This window comes from Pristiophorus japonicus, chromosome 2 (genome assembly GCF_044704955.1).
Source record: "Pristiophorus japonicus isolate sPriJap1 chromosome 2, sPriJap1.hap1, whole genome shotgun sequence".
Lineage (NCBI taxonomy): Eukaryota > Metazoa > Chordata > Chondrichthyes > Pristiophoridae > Pristiophorus > Pristiophorus japonicus.
Window position 1 is genome coordinate 52,614,020 of NC_091978.1, and position 13,118 is coordinate 52,627,137.

Consider the following 13,118-nt stretch of genomic DNA (forward strand, 5'->3'; position numbering starts at 1 on the left):
TGGCGGCAGATTAGGAAAAGGGGAGATGCAACGAGACCTGGGTGTCATGGTTCATCAGTCATTGAAAGTTAGCATACAGGTACAGCAGGCGGTGAAGAAGGCAAATGATCTGTTTGCCTTCATAGGTAGGGGATTTGAGTATAGGAGCAGGGAGGTCTTACTGCAGTTGTACAGGGCCTTGGTGAGGCCTCACCTGGAATATTGTGTTCAGTTTTGGTCTCCTAATCTGAGGAAGGACATTCTTGCTATTGAGGGAATGCAGCGAAGGTTCACCAGACTGATTCCCGGGATGGCAGGACTGACATATGAGGAGAGCCTGGATCAACTGGGCCTTTATACATTGAAGTTTAGAAGGATGAGAGGGGACCTCATAGAAACATATAAGATTCTGACAGGACGAGATAGGTTAGATGCAGGTAGAATGTTCCCGATGTTGGGGAAGTCCAGAACCAGGGGACAGAGTCTTAGGATAAGAGGTAGGCCATTTAGAACTGAGATGAGGAGAAACTTCTTCACTCAGAGAGTTGTTAACCTATGGAATTCCCTGCCACAGAGAGTTGTTGGATATATGCCCAGTTCATTGGATATATTCAAGAGGAAGTTAGATATGGCCCTTATGGCTAAGGGGATCAAGGGGTATGGAGAGAAAGCAGGAAAGGGGTACTGAGGGAATGATCAGCCATGAATTCATTGAATGGTGGTGCAGGCTCGAAGGACCGAATGGCCTACTCCTGCACCTATTTTCTATGTTCTATGAGAGTAACCGAAGGTCTGAGAACTGAAATAATCTAGAGTTAGAAGAAAAAGCACAAAAGTGGAACACTCTGTAACAGGACAACAAGATCATCTCTTATCTTGGAGAAATCAAGGAATCGACACACTGTATTTGAAACAAAGCAGATTTATTTCACATATCAAAATATTAAGCTCCAGCCCAGTTATAAGGTTATTATCAGTAGAAACAAAGCACATTGCCAGAATGAACATGATTCAGTCCTGGATGTGATTAACAATAGAATCCAACCCCTGCAGTCACATGTGAACTTGCTGGTGTCTCAGCAGGCTAAATGACCGAGTGAATCCCTTCCCACACACTGAGCAGGTGAATGGCCTCTCCCTAGTGTGAACTCGCTGGTGATTCAGCAGGTGAGATGACTGAGTGAATCCCTTCCCACACACTGAGCAGGTGAATGGCCTCTCCCCAGTGTGAACTCGCTGGTGATTCAGCAGGTGAGATGACTGAGTGAATCCCTTCCCACACACTGAGCAGGTGAATGGCTTCTCCCTAGTGTGAACTCGCTGGTGATTCAACAGGTGAGATGACTGAGTGAATCCCTTCCCACACACACAGCAGGTGAACGGCCTCTCCCCAGTGTGAACGCGCTGGTGATTCAGCAGGGTGATGTCTGAGTGAATCCCTTTCCGCACACTGAGCAGATGAACGGCCTCTCTCCAGTGTGAGTGCGTTGGTGTTGCATCAGATCCTTTGTGCTTTTAAAGCTCTTCTCACAGTCAGAACATTTAAATGGTCTCTTATCAGTGTGAACATGCTGATGTGCAATAAGGTTGGATGAATTAATGAATCTCTTCCCGCACACGGAGCAGGTGAATAGCCTCTCCCCAGTGTGAACTCGCTGGTGTGTCAGCAGGTTGGCTGATTTGATTGAATCCCTTCCCAAACACGGAGCAGGTAAACGGTCTCTCCCCAGTGTGAACTCCTTTGTGTTGAGTGAGGGAGGATGAATTCGCAAATCCCATCCCACAAACAGAGCAGGTAAACAGTTTCTCCCCAGTGTGAACTCGCTGGTGTCTCAGCAGATGGAATGATCGAATGAATCCCTTCCAACACACAGAGCAGGTGAACGGCCTCTCCCCGGTGTGACTGCGTCGATGAGTTTCCAGATCAGATGGGTAATTGAAACCCTTCCCACAGTCCTCACATTTCCACGGTTTCTCCGTGGTGCGGGTGTCCTTTCGTCACTCCAGGTTGGATGACCAGTTGAAGCCTCGTCCACACACACAACACGTGTACAGTTTCTCCCCGCTGTGAATGGTGCGATGTTTTGTCAGGCTGTGTAACTGGTTAAAGTTCTTTCCACAGTCAGTGCACTGGAACACTCTCACTCGGGTGTGTGTGTCTCGGTGCTTTCCCAGTCACAATGATGTTTGAAATCTTTTCCCACAGACAGAACAAACATTTCTCCTTCCACATTCAAAGGCCGATGATATTCATTCCCAATGAATGGAGTGACTGTCAGATCTTGATGTGATGTTTGGTTTGAGTTTGCGGTCTGTAAATGCTGCCCCTCTCACAGCCTGTAACAGGAGTTTACAAAAGCCATCACTGTGAGTCCAGGATAGAAATTCACAACATTCTCTCCTCCTGGTTCCTGCCCAAGGGGGCCGTGTATGCGCTCTGCTGTACCCTGAGCCCCTCAAGATGGCAGCCGTTGACCCGGGCCTGTCACCGGGAGAAAGCCCCGCAGCTGCTGCCCCACTCGGAGCAAACGCCGGACCCGGAGGTTCTTGTTCGGGGCCTTAGATGTACACCGACCGCGCATGCCCAGCTCACACTGCCTAGGTGATTGACTGCAGCTCCGGACCAATAAGAAGAGGGGGAGACGGTGGAGGACCGAGTGGGGCGGTTAGTCCTCCAAGCAATCGGAGTGCGTGAGGGGCTGGGCTTGCGGGATCCAGTGGGCGGGGCTTAGCCTGGATCACTCGGTGCCGCCCCTCACACACTCCGATTGGTTGGAGGACCAACTGGTCCTCCAGCTCCGCCCCCGCTCTTCCGATTGGTCCGGAGCTGCCGTCGATGACCTGGGCAATGTGAGCTGAGTATGCGCGGGCGGCGGCGCCACCAGACACTGTTGCAGGTGAGCGAGCTCCAGGGACCGAGTATAAACCAGTGATCCTTCTCCCCACGCCCGCCGGGTTCGCTCCGGCCCGAAGGAGCGGTCAGCGCATGCGCCGTGTGGGCGGCAAACGGTCAGGGAGCGTCTGTAAATCAAAAATGAATAGTAATGGTCCAAGCAGTGTGTGTAAATGAAGAAACAATGGTGACTGAGTAAGGAGCATCTATAAATAAAATGGAATAAGAACATAATAATAGAATCATAGAAATTTACAGCACAGAAGGTGGTCGTTCGGCCCATCATGTCCGTGCCGGCCAACAAAGAGCTTTCCGGCCTAATCCCACTTTCCATAAGAAATAGGAGTCGTCCATTATGCACCTCGAGCCTGCTCCGCTATTCAATAAGATCATGGCTGATCTGAATGGTGATAGGTATGGGAGTGTCTTTAAATCAAAGAATGGTGATAGGTCAGGGAGCGTCTGTAAATGGAGAAGCAATGGTGACTGAGCATTTGTAAAGAATTATAGAATAGTACAGCAGAGGAAGGTCATTAGGCCCATTGAGTGTGCCGGCTCTTTCGAAAATAAATCCTTTCCCCAAATTCCTGCAATTTTTTCTCCTTCAATTGTTTATCCAATTCACTTTTGAAGCTACTATTGAATCTGTATCCTCCACAGTCAGGCAAAGCATTCCAAATCCTGAACACATGTTACGTGAAAATGTTTTTCCTCATGTCACCTCTTTTTTTGCCAATCACCTTAAATCTGTGCCCTCTCGTTATCGACTCTTCAGCCATTGGAAACAGGTTTTCCTTATTTACGCTATCTAAACCTTTCATGATTTTAAACATCTCTATCAAATCTCCTCTTAACCTTCTCTGCTCTAAGGTCAACAACACCAGCTTCTCCAGTCTCTCCACATAACTGAAGTCCCTCATCCCTGGAACCATTCTAGTAAATCTGTTCTGTATCCTCTCCAAAATCTTCACGTCCTTCCTAAAGTGTGGTGCCCAGAATTAGACACAATACTCCAGCGGGGGTCGAACTAGTGTTTTATATAAGTTTAGTATAACCTCCTGGCTTTTGTACTCTGTGCCTCTATTAATAAAACCCAGGATCATTAATGCTTTATTAACCTGTCCTGCCACCTTCATAGATTAAAAAAAATCTTTAAATAGTTCAAGAAATGTAGGAGAAATTGTGACTGGTCAGGGAGCGTCTGTAAAGGGAGGAGAAATGGTGACTGGGCACGAAGCCTCAATTTTAAAATTCTCATCCTTGTTTTCAAATCGCTCCATAATCTTTCCCCATCTTATCTCTGTAATCTCCTCCAGCCTTTCACCTCCCCACCCCCCCCCCCCCCCCCCCAACCTGAGATATCTGTGCCTCTTGCGTATTTTCGATTTTAATCACACCGCCATTGGCAGCCGTGCCTTCACCTGCCTGGACCCCAAGCTCTAGAATTCCCTCCCTAAACCTCTCCAGCCCCCTACACCTCTCTCCTCCTTTAAGATGCTCCGTAACACCTACCTCTTTGACCAAGTTTTTGGTTACCTGTCCTAATATTTTCTTATGTGGTCAGTGTCAAATTTTATCTGCTAATGCTCCTGTGAAGCACCATAGGCCATTTTACAGTGTTAAAGACACTTTATAAATGCAAGTTATTGTTGTCTATAAAGGAACGAGAAATTGTGACGGGTCAGGGAGAGCACTTCATCAGAACTGGCAGATGGACAGCTTATATGGAGCGATAGAGTGAGAGACCATGTACACAAGAAATGAACTGTAAAGTTGGGTAGGGAACAGGAGGTGGGGAACTGACAGAAGACAAAAGGAGGTACAATGGGAGAAAGTAGAGAAATAAAAGACATAAAGAAAATAAAAATAATGATTTGCATTTTTTTAGCACCTTTCACGACCACTGGACGTCCCAAAGCGCTTTACAACCAAATGGAGTACTTCTTGAAGTGTAGTCACTGATGTAATGTAGGGAACGCAGCAGCCAATTTGCAATGTGATAATGACTAGATAATCTGTTTTACTGATGTTGATTAAGGGATAAATGTTGGATCGGACACTGGGGATAACTCTTCTGCTATGCTTAGAAATAATGTCATGGAATCCTTTCCATTCACCTGCGAGAGCAGACAGGGCCTCCAACAATGCAGCATTCCCTCAACACTGCACTAGAGTGTCAGCCTAGATATTTGTGCTCAGTCTCTGGAGTGGGACTTCAACCTACAACCTTGTGACTCAGAGGCAAAGGAGCTACCAACTGAGCCACAGCTAAAACATATATTAGATGTAGTTAATGCAGGTTAGCCCAGTTGGAAATGTTAGACAATGCATTTATCAATGCTGAGATGTTTTTTCTATTCCCCAAAATCAATAGGATTCTTGGAAGGTCAAGGTTCGCAAATTGAGTTTATATAATACTTAAAGCCACATACTAGAAGGAAAGAATGTTTCATAGAAAATAGAATTGTCTGTTCTGAATATCTTGAATTTACAATCATTATTTTTGTCAACTCCTTTTACAGGTGTTAGAAGGGGAGGGTGAGAAAGTTGGATCTCAAACCAGCGTACTAAGCTTAAACAAAGGAGACTATGAAGGTATGAGGGACTAAAATGTTGGCTAAAGTGGACTGGGAAAATAGATTAAAGTGTAGGATGGTTGATGAACAATGGTGTACATTTAAGGAGATATTTCACAACTCTCAAGAAAAATATATTCCAGTGAGGAGAAAAGGGTGTAAAAAAAAAGATAGCCATCCGTGGCTAACTAAAGAAAAAAGGACGGTATCCAATTAAAAACAAGGGCATACAAAGTGGCCAAAACTAGTGGGAGGACAGAAGATTGGGAAGCTTTTAAAAGCCACAAAGAATGACTAAAAAAAATGATAAAGAAAGGGAAGATAGACTATGAAAGTAAACTAGCACGAAATACAAAACAGATAGCAAGAGTTTCTATAGGTATATAAAAAGGCAAAGAGTGGCTAAAGTAAATGTTGGTCACTTAGAGGACGAAATCAGGGAATTAGTAATGGGAAACATGGAGATGGCAGAAACTCTGAACAAATATTTTGTATCAGTCTTGATGGTAGAGGACACAAACACTATCCCAACAGTAGATAGTCAAGGGGCTATGGGGGGGGAGGGGGCGGGGCGGGGGGAACTTAACACAATCACAATCACTAAGGAGGCGGTACTCAGTAAGATAATGGGACTAAAGGAGGCAGACAAAAAGCAGGAAACTATAGACCAGTTAGCCTAACATTTGTGGTTGGGAAAATGTTGGAGTCCATTATTAAAGAAGCAGTAGCAAGACATTTGGAAAAGCAAAATTTGGTCAGGCAGAGTCAGCATGGATTTATGAAGGGAAATTTGTTGGAATACTTTGAGGATGTAATGAACAGGATGGATAAAGGGGAACCAGTGGATGTGGTGCATTTGGACTTCCAGAAGGCATTTGCCAAGGTGCCACATAAAAGGTTATTGCACAAGATAAAAGTTCACGGGGTTGGGGGTAATATATTAGCATGGATAGAGGATTGGCTAACTAATAGAAAACAGAGAGTCGGGATAAATGGTTCATTCTCGGGTTGGCAATCAGTAACTAGTGGGGTGCCGCAGGGATCAGTGCTGGGACCCCAACTATTTACAATCTATATTAACGATTTGGAAGAAGGGAACGAGTGTAACGTAGCCAAGTTTGCTGATGATACAAAGATGGGAGGAAAAGCAATGTGTGAGGGGGACACAAAAAATCTGCAAAAGGATATAGACAGGCTAAGTAAGTGGGCAAAAATTTGGCAGATGGAGTATAATGTTGGAAAGTGTGAGTCATGCACTTTGGCAGAAAAAAAATCAAAGAGCAAAGTTATTGTTTAAATGGGGGGGCGCGGAATTTAAAAAAAACTTGTTTCTGGCATAAAAGTAGGACTTCTATATTTTATTTGTTATTGATTGATTGCTTATTACTTTTTGTGCTTTGTTCAGTGCTTTTGTAAGTCTTGGTGCAGGTCCTCTCAGCTTCCTTGTATTTTTTATTTGTTATTGAATGCTTATTTTTGTGCTTTGTAAGTCTTGGTGCTTTAAATGTACTAACCTGCGCCGAATTCTTAACTGCCCGCAATGTTTTTCAGAGCTGGCCACATTCGCTGACCTAAGTCGATTTGGAGTAAGTTTTAGCTGGCCAAAGTGGCATAAATGGCCAAAACCAGCATAAATGGCTGGGAACACCCCCTTTTGGAAAAAAAAACTCAACTAAAAAAAATCGTACCTAACTGAGTTACTCTGGAGCAAGTTTATTGGGGAAAATGGCATTTTTTAACTTACACCAGAAAAACCAACTTTCTCCAAATAAGTTGGAGCAAGTCATGGCCAAAATGGGGCCCCCTGAAGGCACAAAAACCCCACAGGAAAAGAGATCCAACCGTGGCTAACAAGAGAAGTTAAGGATAGTATTAAATCAAAGGAAGAAGCTTATAATGTTGTCAAAAGGAGCAGTAAACCAGAGAATTGGGAGGATTTTAGAATTCAGCAAAAGAGGAAGAGGAAATTGGTAAAGAAAGGGAAAATAGAATATGAGAGTAAACTAGCGAGAGATTTAAAAACAGACTAAAAGCTCCTATTGGTATGTAAAAAGGAAAAGATTAGCGAAAGTAAATGTGTGCCTCATACAGGCTGAGACAGGAGAAATTATAATGGGGAATAAGGAAATGGCAGATTATAATGGCAAATTATAATGGGGAATAAGGAAAGATTAATGCGACTGAAAGCCGATAAATACCCTGGACCTGATGGCCTACATCATAATAAAGGGGATAAAGGGGAACCAGTGGATGTGGTGTATTTGGACTTCCAGAAGGCATTTGATAAGGTGCCACATAAAAGGTTACTGCACAAGATAAAAGTTCACGGGGTTGGGGGTAATATATTAGCATTGATAGAGGATTGGCTAACAAACAGAAAACAGAGAGTTGGGATAAATGGTTCATTCTCAGGTTGGCAATCAGTAACTAGTGGGGTGCCGCAGGGATCAGTGCTGGGACCCCAACTATTTACCATCTATATTAATTACTTGGAAGAAGGGACCGAGTGTAACGTAGCCAAGTTTGCTGATGATACAAAGATGGGAGGAAAAGCAATGTGTCGGGAGGACACAAAAAATCTGCAAAAGGATATAGATAGGCTAAGTAAGTGGGCATAAATTTGGCAGATGGAATATTGGGCCCAAGTTTCCACATGATTTGCGCCTGATTTTTAGGAGCAACTGGTGGAGAACGGACTATCTTAGAAATCGCAATTCTCCACATTTTTTTTCTGCAGTTCTAGTCAGGTAGAACAGTTCTACTTTGGAACAGAATTTTTTCTTCAAAAGGGGGCGTGTCCAGCCACTGACGCCTGATTTGAAAGTTTCCACAGTGAAAACGTACTCCAAACTAAAGTAGAATGGAGCAAGTGAAGATTTTTGTACAACTGAAATAACCTGTTCTACACATTAAAAAATCAGGCGCAGGTTACAAATTAGGCGTCCAGAATGAGGTGGGGGGGGTGGGGGGAAGGGAAGTCATTAAATTCTATAATAAATCCTTATTTATACTTATACAAATATTATACAAATAAATCCAACCTGAATAAACATTTATAAGCAAAGAAAAGATTAAATAAACCATCTTCCTACCTGTGTGAAAGTGCTTCAGGCAGGCCTTTCAGGACCGAAGGCTGAACGGGCTGGCCCGAGACCTCGGGCAGGGCCCATCCCCAGCACCAGATTTACAGGTAGATGGCATTGGGTTGGGTTGGGTCGGGGGGGGAGGGCGAGAGGGAGGGGGGGGAGGGAGAGAGGGACGGGGGGGGAGAGAGAGAGAGAGAGGGAGGGGGGGGAGGGAGAGAGAGAGAGGGAGGGGGGAGGAGGGAGATAGAGAGGGGAGGGGGGGAGGGAGAGAGAGAGGGGAGGGGGGGAGGGAGAGAGAGAGGGGAGAGGGGGAGGGAGAGAGAGAGGGGAGGGGGGGAGGGAGAGCGAGAGGGGAGGGGAGGGAGAGAGAGAGAGGGGGGGAGAGAGAGAGGGGGGAAGAGAGAGGGGGGGTGGGAGAGAGAGGGGGGGGTAGAGAGAGGGGGCGGTCAGGTCGGATCCAGTCCGGGAGCGGGAGTCAGGTCGGGTCCAGTAGGGGGTTCGGGGAGCGGGAACAGGAGCTCGGCTCAGGTCGGGTCCAGTCTGGGGGGGGGGGGGGGGGGCGGAGCGGGAACAGGAGCGCGGGTCGGGTCCAGTCGGGGAGGCGGGGAGCGGGAACAGGAGCGCAGGTTGAGTCGGGTCAGTCGGGGGGGGCCGGGGGGGGAGCGGGTGTCGGGTCTGGTCCGGAGGCGGGGGGGGGGGGAGCGGGTGTCGGGTCTGGTCCGGAGGCGGGGGGGGGGAGCGGGTGTCGGGTCTGGTCCGGAGGCGGGGGGGGGGGGAGCGGGTGTCGGGTCTGGTCCGGAGGCGGGGGGGGGGGAGCGGGTGTCGGGTCTGGTCCGGAGGCAGGGGGCGGGGAGCGAATGTCATGTCTGGTCGGGGGGGGGGGGGGGGGGGGAGCAGGAGCTGGCCGTGGGAGGAGCCTTATTCACGCAGCCCCAGTGAGGCCATTCAGCCAGGGCTAGGGGCTGTGTGCTTCGGGCCCCTCCCACACAGTTCGGCGCCTGGAGCTACTGCACTTGTGTGCCCACTGTAGCGCGCATGTGCAGCGGTCCCAGCACTGTTTTCAGCGCAGGGATCTGGCTCCGCCCCCCCACAGCTCGTGCTGGCTGCGCCGAGGGCCAGAGGACCTGCAAGTAGATGGAGAATACTGAGGATTTTTTTAGGGGTAGGTGGGACCTGTACAAGTCGGACAGGTTACACCTCAACAGAGACGGGACCAATGTTCTCGCGAGTGGTTTTGATAGTGTGGTTGGGAGGGCTTTAAACTAGCTTGGCAGGGGGATGGGAACCCAGGAGAGGGCTCTGAGCTAGTTAGAGTGAGTGAGAGCTCAGATGAACAGAACCCCAAGAAAGGATGCAAAAGGCAGGAGGCAACAAAGCAGAGTAGCACTGGGGTACGTGTAAACCACAAGGTGATAGGAAGGGACAATATGTTTGAATATAAAGGGGCTGCAGGAGGGGTCAAAACTAAAAATCATGGTTTAAAAACGAGTATTAAAACACTTTACCTAAATGCACACAGCATTCGAAACAAAGTAAATGAGTTGACGGCACAAATCATTACAAATGGGTATGATTTGGTGGCCATTACAGAAACGTGGTTGTAGGGTGGCCAAGACTGGGAATTAAACATACAGGGGTATCTGACAATTCGGAAAGATAGACAAGAAGGGAAAGGAGGTGGGGTAGCTCTGTTAATAAAGGATGATATCAGGGCAGTTGTGAGAGACGATATTGGCTCTAATGAACAAAATGTTGAATCATTGTGGATGGAGATTAGAGATAGTAAGGGGAAAAAGTCACTGGTGGGCGTAGTTTATAGGCCCCCAAATAATAACTTCACGGTGGGGCGGACAATAATCAAGGGAATAATGGAGGCATGTGAAAAAGGAACGGCAGTAAGCATGGGGGATTTTAACCTACATATCGATTGGTCAAATCAAATCGCACAGGGTAGTCTTGAGGAGGAATTCATAGAATGTATACGGGATTCTTTCTTAGAACAGTATGTTACAGAACCTACAAGGGAGCAAGCTATCTTAGATCTGGTCCTGTGTAATGAGACAGGAATAATAAACGATTTCCTAGTAAAAGATCCTCTCGGAATGAGTGATCACAGTATGGTTGAATTTGTAATACAGATTGAGGGTGAGGAAGTAGTGTCTCAAACGAGTATACTGGGGGACTACAGTGGGATGTGGGCAGAGTTGGCTAAAGTAGACTGGGAACACAGACTAAACGGTGGTACAATTGAGGAACAGTGGAGGACTTTTAAGGAGCTCTTTCATAGTGCTCAACAAAAATATATTCCAGTGAAAAAGAAGGGCGGTAAGAGAAGGGATAACCAGCCGTGGATAACCAAGGAAATAAAGGAGAGTATCAAATTAAAAACCAATGCGTATAAAGTGGCCAAGGTTAATGGGAAACTAGAAGATCGGGAAAATTTTAAATGACAGCAAAGAATGACTAAGAAAGCAATAAAGAAAGGAACGATAGATTACGAAAGTAAACTTGCGCAAAACATAAAAAGATAGTAAAAGCTTTTACCGATATATAAAATGGAAAAGAGTGACTAAAGTAAATGTTGGTCCCTTAGATGAGAAGGGGGATTTAATAATGGGAAATGTGGAAATGGCTGAGACCTTAAACAATTATTTTGCTTCAGTCTTCACAGTGGAAGACACAAAAACCATGCCAAAAATTGCTGGTCACGGGAATGTGGGAAGGGAGGACCTTGAGACAATCACTATCACTAGTGGGGTAGTGCTGGACAGGCTAATGGATCTCAAGGTAGACAAATCCCCTGGTCCTGATGAAATGCATCCCAGGGTATTAAAAGAGATGGCGGAAGTTATAGCAGATGCATTCGTTATAATCTACCGAAATTCTCTGGACTCTGGGGAGGTACCATCGGATTGGAAAGCAGCTAATGTAACGCCTCTGTTTAAAAAAGGGGACAGACAAAAGGCAGGTAACTGTAGGCCGGTTAGTTTAACATCTGTAGTGGGGTAAATGCTTGAAGCTATCATTATGGAAGAAATAGCGGGATATCTAGATAGGAATAGTGCAATCAAGCAGACGCAACATGGATTCATGAAGGGGAAATCATGTTTAACTAATTTACTGGAATTCTTTGAGGATATAACAAGCATGGTGAATAGAGGTGTACCGATGGATGTGGTGTATTTAGATTTCCAAAAGGCATTCGCTAAGGTGTCACACAAAAGGTTACTGCAGAAGATAAAGGTACGCGGAGTCAGAGGAAATGTATTAGCATGGATCGAGAATTGGCTGGCTATAACAGAAAGCAGAGAGTCGGGATAAATGGGTCCTTTTCGGATTGGAAATCGATGGTTAATGGTGTGCCACAGGGATCGGTGCTGGGACCACAACTGTTTACAATATACATAGATGACCTGGAAGAGGGGACGGAGTGTAGTGTAACAAAATTTGCAGATGACACAAAGATTAGTGGGAAAGCGGGTTGTGTAGAGGACACAGAGAGGCTGCAAAGAGATTTAGATAGGTTAAGCGAATGGGCTAAGATTTGGCAATGTCGGAAAATGTGAGGTCATCCACCTTGGAAAAAAAAACAGTAAAAGGGAATATTATTTGAATGGGGAGAAATTACAACATGCTGCGGTGCAGAGGGACCTGGGGGTCCTTGTGCATAAATCCCAAAAAGTTAGTTTGCAGGTGCAGCGGGTAATCAGGAAGGCGAATGGAATGTTGGCCTTCATTGCGAGAGGGATGGAGTACAAAAGCAGGGAGGTCCTGCTGCAACTGTACAGGGTATTGGTGAGGCCGCACCTGGAGTACGCCGTGCAGTTTTGGTCACCTTACTTATGGAAGGATATACTAGCTTTGGAGGGGGTACAGAGACGATTCACTAGGCTGATTCCGGAGATGAGGGGGTTACCTTATGATGATAGATTGAGTAGACTGGGTCTTTACTCGTAGTTCAGAAGGATGAGGGGTGATCTTATAGAAACATTTAAAATAATGAAAGGGATAGACAAGATAGAGGCAGAGAGGTTGTTTCCACTGGTCGGGGAGACGAGAACTAGGGGGCACAGCCTCAAAATACGGGGGAGCCAATTTAAAACTGAGTTGAGAAGGAATTTCTTCTCCCAGAGGATTGTGAATCTGTGGAATTCTCTGCCCAAGGAAGCAGTTGAGGCTAGTTCATTGAATGTATTCAAATCACAGATAGATAGATTTTTAACCAATAAGGGAATTAAGGGTTACGGGGAGCGGGCGGGTAAGCGGAGCCGAGTCCACGGCCAGATCAGCCATGATCTTGTTGAGTGGCGGAGCAGGCTCGAAGGGCTACATGGCCTACTCCTGTTCCTAATTCTTATGTTCTTAACACTTGTTTTCAGATTCAAGGGCCAGCGGGCAGAATGGATGGAAATTCCACTACAAAACAGAAATTAGTGAGTAGGAGTTATGGGATATTTCTCAGACTGGCAGAGTGAGAAGTGGATCCTTGCTGGGACCACTTTTGTTCACCATCATCTGGATGTACAGGAGTTGGCCATTCAGCCTGTTGAGCCTGTTAGGAACATAGGAACAGCAGTAGGCCAT

At 46.2% G+C, this 13,118-nt stretch overlaps 1 pseudogene; it reads right to left on the minus strand.

Annotated features, from left to right (window-relative positions):
• Positions 1-922: 922 nt before the first annotated feature.
• Positions 923-13,118, minus strand: part of LOC139228655 (zinc finger protein 721-like) — a 93,163-nt pseudogene continuing 80,967 nt past the window's right edge.